This window comes from Chiloscyllium plagiosum, chromosome 12 (assembly GCF_004010195.1).
Source record: "Chiloscyllium plagiosum isolate BGI_BamShark_2017 chromosome 12, ASM401019v2, whole genome shotgun sequence".
Lineage (NCBI taxonomy): Eukaryota > Metazoa > Chordata > Chondrichthyes > Orectolobiformes > Hemiscylliidae > Chiloscyllium > Chiloscyllium plagiosum.
In genome coordinates this window covers 286,258-293,863 of record NC_057721.1, presented here as the reverse complement: position 1 = coordinate 293,863, position 7,606 = coordinate 286,258, and the positions used below count along the sequence as shown (strand labels likewise).

General features: G+C 45.3%; 1 non-coding gene across 1 annotated transcript; it reads right to left on the bottom strand.

Moving 5' to 3' along the window:
- Positions 1 to 4,942: 4,942 nt before the first annotated feature.
- Positions 4,943 to 5,015, bottom strand: trnav-uac. Its single transcript has one exon. It is a non-coding gene; the product is annotated as a tRNA-Val (tRNA).
- Positions 5,016 to 7,606: the final 2,591 nt, after the last annotated feature.

The window sequence follows — 7,606 nt, the reverse complement described above, 5'->3', positions numbered from 1 at the left end:
GGGGACAGAGGGGTCAGGAACAATTCCTTGGCCTCCTTCCACCTATCGCATTTCCAACATCCCTCCCCCAAGTCCCTCCTCCCTACCTTTTATCTTAGCCTGCTGGGCACACTTTCCTCATTCCTGAAGAAGGGCTTATGCCCGAAACGTCGGTTCTCCTGCTCCTTGGATGCTGCCTGACCTGCTGCGCTTTTCCAGCAACACATTTTCAGCTGTTTTCTATTCTTGCAAAACTGGACAAGTTAACATATTTTTCCACATTATAATCTATCTGCCAATTTTGTGGCCTGCTTATCCTATTTGAGTCCTTTGCAGACTCTTCATGCCCTCTTCACAACTTCCTTTTAGACTCTGTCTCATCAGCAAAAGTTGAAAAACAAACATTTTCTCTATCATCAAAGTCACTGATATCGATCAGAAATCATTGGCGGGGCCCAGCAGTTTGCTATCCTGAAAATGACCCAAATCTCCCAACTCTCTGCTTCCTGTTAGCTAACCAATCATCTACTCTTCCCACCCCCACCCCGCCCTCCTCCCAAACAGTAAATGGTTCACCTCCACCATGACCTTGTTTAATCATATTTGATGTGGCACCTCGTCCAGTGATGGTTGGAAATCTGAGTACAGTGCATCCACTTTGTCCATATTTCATAGAATAATTTCACAGACTCAGCCCATTGAATGTTTACTGTCAAAGCTGTACTCTATCTGCACTAGTCCCACTTCCCTGCACGAGACTCATAACCTTGAATGTTATTCTATTTCAAATGCTCACCCAAGTACTTTTTAAAGATTGTGAGCTTTCCCACTTCAATTATTCTCCCAAGCAGTGCATTCCATCCTCTGGGTGAAAAAGAACTTCCCCTCAAATCCCCTCTAAATCCCCTCTAAACCTCTTTCACCTTAAAATTATGTGTCCTTGTTATTGACATCTTGTTCATGTTCCTCGTAATCATACGCACCTCAATCCGGTTCCTCTTAATCCCTACTCTGCTCCAAAGAAAACAACCCAAGCCTACCCAGTCTGTCTTCATGGCTGAAATGCTCCATCCAAGGTACCATCCTGCTGAATCTTCACTGCCTCCTCTCTACTGCATTGCATCCTTCCTGTAATGCACTGACTAGAACTATACGTAGTGCTCCAGCTGTGACCTAATCAAAGTTCTGTGCAGCTCCAAAATACTGTTCCTGTTCTGTGCCACAGTTGATAAAGTCAAGTGTCCTGTATGGCTTCTAAATTATCCTATTGATCTGTTCTGCTGTCTTCAGGAATCTGTGGGCAAACTGATCCTGAACTGGACCAGCCACATAAGTACTCCGGCTACGAGAGCCGGGGCTTGGAATCCTGAAGCACGTAATTCACCTCCTGACACCCCAAAGTCTATCCACCATCTACAAGGCATGAGTGGTGTGGTGTCAGCATCCTTACTTGCCTGGATGCCTTCAGCTCCAACAACACTCAAGAAGCTTGATACCATCCAGGCCAAAGCAGCTCGCTTGTTTGGCACCACATCCACAAGCATCCGTGCCCTCCACCCTCTGTGCCCAATAGCAGTAGTGTGTGCTATCTGTGAGATGCACTGCAGAAAGTCACCAAAAATCTTCAGACTACTTTCCAAGCCTACAACCATTTCCATCTGAAAGGATGAGGGCAGCAGATTCATGGGAATACCACCAACTGCAAGTTCCCCTCGACGTCACTCACCATCATGCCTTGAAAATACTGTACATCACTGTTCCTTCAGCATCTGGAAGCTAGACATAGTGGCTCAGTGGCTAACACTGCTATTTCACAGCACCAGGGGCCCAGGTTCAATTCTATCCTCAAGCAACTGCCTTGTGTGGAGTTTGCACTCTCTTCCTGTGTGTGTATGGGCTCCCTCTGGGTGGTCTGCCTCCCCCCACAATCCAAAGATGTGTAGGTTAGGTGAATTGGCTGTGGGATAGTGTCCTGGGATGTGTAAGTTGGGTGGATCCCCATGGGAAAATGCAAGTTTACTGAGATAGGGATGGATAGGATGCTCTTCAGAGAATCAGTGTGGCCTCAAGAAGCCTGCTTCTGCACTATGGGGGTTCTGTGAAAATAGATTGGAGCAGTTCACAAAAGTAGCTTAGCTCAACCTTCTCCACGCGAGTTAAGGATGGGTAATAAATGTCCACATTTTCAAAAACTATCAGCTGTCACTTCATTGGCATCTGTGTATGTTACTGCATGTAGATGAGCTACTGCTTTTACAGTCAGTACCATCATCATGTGTTAGTCATTCTGATTCTGCAGGGACCAGACATTTAGCAAACCCAGCAGTATACCTGACCCAGCAAAATGTACAGCATATGTACCCAGAGCTGCAACTGATTGTTGCAGGTACAGGGATAAAGCAGGAGATTGACACTAGGTAATAGTGGAGAAAGTGAGGTCTGCAGATGCTGGAGATCAGAGATGGAAATGTGTTGCTGGAAAAGCACAGCAGGTCAGGCAGCATCTAGGGAACAGGAGAATCGACGTTTCGGGCATTAGCCCTTAATAGTGCTCATTTGAAGAGCTGGTGCAGGCATGATGGACTGAATGGGCTCTTTCTACATCATAACAATTCTGTGAAATATCAAGTTGGTGGAATATATGACTGACCAGGTCTGGATTAATGTTTACTTTGTTTCGGCAATATCCAAAGGCAGACTGAGTCTTTTGTGTGCAGAATTGAAGAAATCGAGAGTGTAAATCTGATGCAGAATGGTCTGCAACATCGCAGTATGCCTGTGCACAGTGCTGGCCATGTATGCTTCTGGTAGTCAGAGCTTTCATAGAGTCATAGAGATGTACAGCATGGAAACAAACCAGATATCCCAACCCAATCTAGTTGCACTTGCCAGCACCCAGCCCATATCCCTCCAAACCCTTCCAATTCATATACCCATCCAAATGTCTCTTAAATGTGCAATTGTACCAGCCTCCACTACTTCCTCTGGCAGCTCATTCCATACACATACCACCCTCTGTGTGAAAAGATTGCCCCGTAGGTCTCTTTTATATCTCTCCTCTCTCACCCTAAACCTATACCCTCTAGTTCTGGACTCCCCAACCCCAGGGAAAAGACTTTGCCTATTTACCCTATCTATGCCCCTCACAATTTTGTAAACCTCTATAAGGTCACCCCTCAGCCTCCAACACCCAGGGAAAACAGCCCCAGCCTGTTCAGCCTTTCCCCAATAGCTCAAATCCTTCAACCCTGGCAACACCTTTGTAAATCTTTTCTGAACCCTTTCAAGTTTCACAGCATCTTTCCAATAGGAAGGAGCCAAGAATTGCACACAATATTCCAACGGTGGTCTAACCAATGCCCTGTACAGCTGCAGCACGACCTCCCAACTCCTGTACTCAATACTCTGACCAATAAATGAAAGCATACCAAACGCGTACTTCACTATCCTATCTACCTGCGACTCCACTTTCAAGAAGCTATGAACCTGCACTCCAAGGTCTTTCTGACACCAGAGAGCAGTTGATGGTTGATCTTTGATGAGGTGAACAACCACTCTCTTGTCCACTGTAAATACAATCAGAAGTCTTGCTTGACGTTGGTCCAGATTTTGAAGACATTTATTAACAACATCAGCTTGTCTGTGCCAACTCAACCTCCTAACTGGAGGAACGAATTTTTTTAACAACAAAGAACTCTATGAGTCAGCAAAATCCTTCATATACAGAGCGTTAGTTGTCACACATGTGAGAAACAAAAGCTCACTCACTTCAATAATTTCAGTCCGAGACCAAAAATCTGCGCTGCCCCTCACAGCATCTTATCACTAAGCCCTTTTAATTGGGGTTTGTTCCTGTGTCTCTGTACAAGTGGGAAACAGATGTTTATAAAGGCCTCTTTTCACAGCAACGTCATTCATTTCCTTAAGACTGATCCCACAACTTCTGTTTATCCGGCCTTGTCCATGACAAATACCTATCTCTGGCCCCCCCCCCAATAAGGTTGTTTGACGTCATCCCATCCTTTGCTTTCCCTCCATCTGCGCTGCCCCTCACAGCATCTTATCACTAAGCCCTTTTAATTGGGGTTTGTTCCTGTGTCTCTGTACAAGTGGGAAACAGATGTTTATAAAGGCCTCTTTTCACAGCATTTTATCTAGTGCCTGTATTTCTACCATTGTTCTGTAATCACGTCTCATGCTGACATATCATTTTTAACGGATTATATACTTCCTCTATGTAGTTCCCATTCTTGTTAACTTAGCTCTTAGCTGAGAAACAATCACAGACTTCATTTACTCTGTATCAGAACTTATAATTTGCAGAAATAACATTAATTCATCTATATCCCACACACATCAGACAAGAGATCATTACAGAAATTCCAGCAGCCATGCCTGCACCACACCCTTTGGACTCCAGGAGCAAATGATTGAAAACTGCTCGTGTCCTTATCCAAGCTGGCTGCACAGGCATTCAGGGAAAGCTCTTGCAAAATCAACCATGGTTGTACGGTGTCTGTGTTGCCTGGTCCTGCTTTCTCAACTCTCAAACAAATGACCAATGTTCTAGGCAAAGATCACGAAAATGTTTCAAAGACAACCTGAAGCTCTCCTTCCAGTGCAGAAACATTGATAGCAAAGACTCAGATCAATCAGATACCATCACATTTTTACTCTCACACTTTAAAGATGAGGCATAGGTCGTACACTGTGGCTGGTTAAAATGGTTCTGTAGATTCTCCCAGTGTTCAGGCATGGCAATAATTCATCATTGCAATGAAATCTAATTCACTAGGAATGGGCACTCTTCCCAGACAACAGTGAAACAGCTCAAGACTGTTTTAAAAATTAGAACCATTCTAACGTTGATTCATCACCAACATGTGAAATAAATACTTAAGATTGACATAAAATGATAGAAACAGTTTTAAATAATGTGACTAATGGGAATGAAAAAAAAGCCTGGTTCCACTGGGGCTCGAACCCAGGACCTTCTGCGTGTAAAGCAGACGTGATAACCACTACACTATGGAACCAGAGACGATCAGTTACGATGTAGCGCGACTCATAGGCTTGACTGAGCATGCGCATGGTATGCCTTGATGTTATGCTGTTGCGGTTGATGATTCGCTGCGTGCAGCGCCCTCTGTACCACCCGCTGCTGGGGCTGGTCCTCCGAATGCAGCGTCCTCTGCAGCCTCGGTGGTAAACCGCGCAAGCAGCTGCAGCCGCGGGTCCGCCGAGCACACCGCCCTCTGCAGCACTGGTGGTAAAGTACAGCGGCCCCTGCAATGGCTGGTCCGCCGGGTACAGCGCCCTCTGCAACACCGGCGGTAAGCCACTGCGGGTGCTGCGCTGATAGGAGGTGGGGTTGGTGCAGTCATTTCGTTGACTGAAGTCAGTTGGGAAGGAGCAGAACTTTCTTTGGATGTACAAAGTTAAAAATCACACAACGCCAGGTTATAGTCCAATAGGTTTAATTCGAAGCATTAGCTTTCGCAGTGCTGCCTCTTCATTAGATGGTTGTGGAACATGACAATACGACACAGAATTTATAGCAAAAGGGTTACTGTGTCACGGAGTTGTAATGATATATTAGACAACTTTAATTATAAATCACACAACACCAAACAAATTTAGATTAAGTCTTTCATCCTTTAGAATGGGATATGGTGGTTTAGGTTCTTTAATGTGTAGTCCCAGAATTACAGTCTCAAGCTGGCATCAGTTTATCTCATAATAAGTGTAATCTCAGTTCAGATAATGCATTAAATGTGTGAAGGTAAAGTCTGTACCAATGTTGAGTCAATTGTATTCCTAAAGTTGGGCTTACAGAATTTTACATGGATTTATGCAGTTTTTGAGCAAAATAAAATGTAATTCTGTAAATACAAATTGACCCCGTAAACTTATATGAGCACGCATGTAGGAGAGATTGTGTGGGTGTGTGTGTGTGAATGTGTGTGAGTGTATGTGAGAGAGTGTGTATATGTGTGCATGTAAGCTAGGTCAATTATGTGTATGAGAGTGATGGGTTCATGCGTGGGGGTGAGTGCAGGGGGTGCATGTTTGTGCATATGAGAGGGTCTGTAGGAGTATGTAGGAGTGCGTGTTGTCCTTGTGTGCATGTGTGTGAGAGAGTGCATAGTGCAGTGAGGTCACCTGTAGTGTGACATGAACTCATGGTCCCAGTTGAGGCTATCCCCATTGGTACCGAACTTGGCTATCAGCCTCGGCATGACCACTTTGCGTTTTGCCTGACCTGAAGTCTGCCTTGGAGGACGGGGTCACCCAAAGGTCCGAGGCTGAATGTCCCGGACCACTGCAATGTTCTCCGACTGAAAGGAACACTCCTGTCTGGTGATTGTTGCGCGGTGTCCATTCATCTGTTGCTGTAGCCTCTGCTCAGTCTCGCCAATGTACCACGCCTCAGGGTGCAGCGTATGAGATAGACAACATTGGCGAGTCACATGAATACCTACCATGTACATGGTAGGAGGTGTCCCTACGTGTAATGGTGGTATCCGTGTCCACACTCTGACAAGTCTTGCAGTGGTTGCCATGACAGGGTTGTGTGGGCTTTTGATAAAGGGCTTTTGCCCGAAATATCGATTTTCCTGCTCCCCAGATGCTGCCTGACCTGCTTTTCCAGCACCACTCTAACCTTGACTCTGATCTCCAGCATCTGCAGTCCTCACTTTCACTAAGCATTGTACTACGTTCTTAAGAGGGGTCCCCTATCCTCGGCATAGAAGCCCTCGACATAGCCAGAGCAGTTCTCACACAGGGTCCCGTTGCCTGATGGGATGTCCTGGTGTGTTGGCTTTGTGTATCTTCAGAAGGCAGGAGAAGTCACCTATGCGAGAAGTACATGGGATGAGGGCATGTAGGGAACTCTGAAGGACTGGATCCAAACTCTTAATAATGTGTTTAGTTCACAGGAATGCTCTTTCTAGAAACGAGTAGAGTAGATTTTATTTGTCATATCTACCATATGCAACTGATATGTTAAAAAATGAGACAGCAGTCCTCCAGGACCAAGGTGCTACATGGACAGCACAAACTAGATGATCATACAAAGGGCAGCATAAAGTGCGTAAGAAAGGCAAAACACACAAAGTACAGTGTAATAAAAGAATGGTAATTAATAGACATTGTTCTAGCAGCAATTCGAAATCATGCAAAGAATTTCATGTGGAAAAGAGTCCGATCATACTGTGCTAGGGGGAGCTGATGGCTAGGGTGTCACGGCTGCACAATCTAGCCGTGAGAGACCAAATCTCCCCACACTTGCTCTGAGAGTTTTGAGGCCATTCACCATGCTATCGATCTTTGTTGTTCCCTCCCCCGCCTCCTGCAGTGGGTTCCATGTGACCCTTTCAGGTGAAATCAGATAGAGCCCCTCAAAGATCAGCAAGGCAGCCCTTGTGTGGAGCCACAGAAAATGGGGGAGATACTAAATGAATATTTTGCATCAGTATTTACTTGGAAAAGGATATGGAAGATATAGACTGTACGGAAATAGATGGTGACATCTTGCAAAATGTCCAGATTACAGAGGAGAAAGTGCTGGATGTCTTGAAACGTTTAAAGGTGGATAAATCCCCAGGACCTGATCAGGTGTACC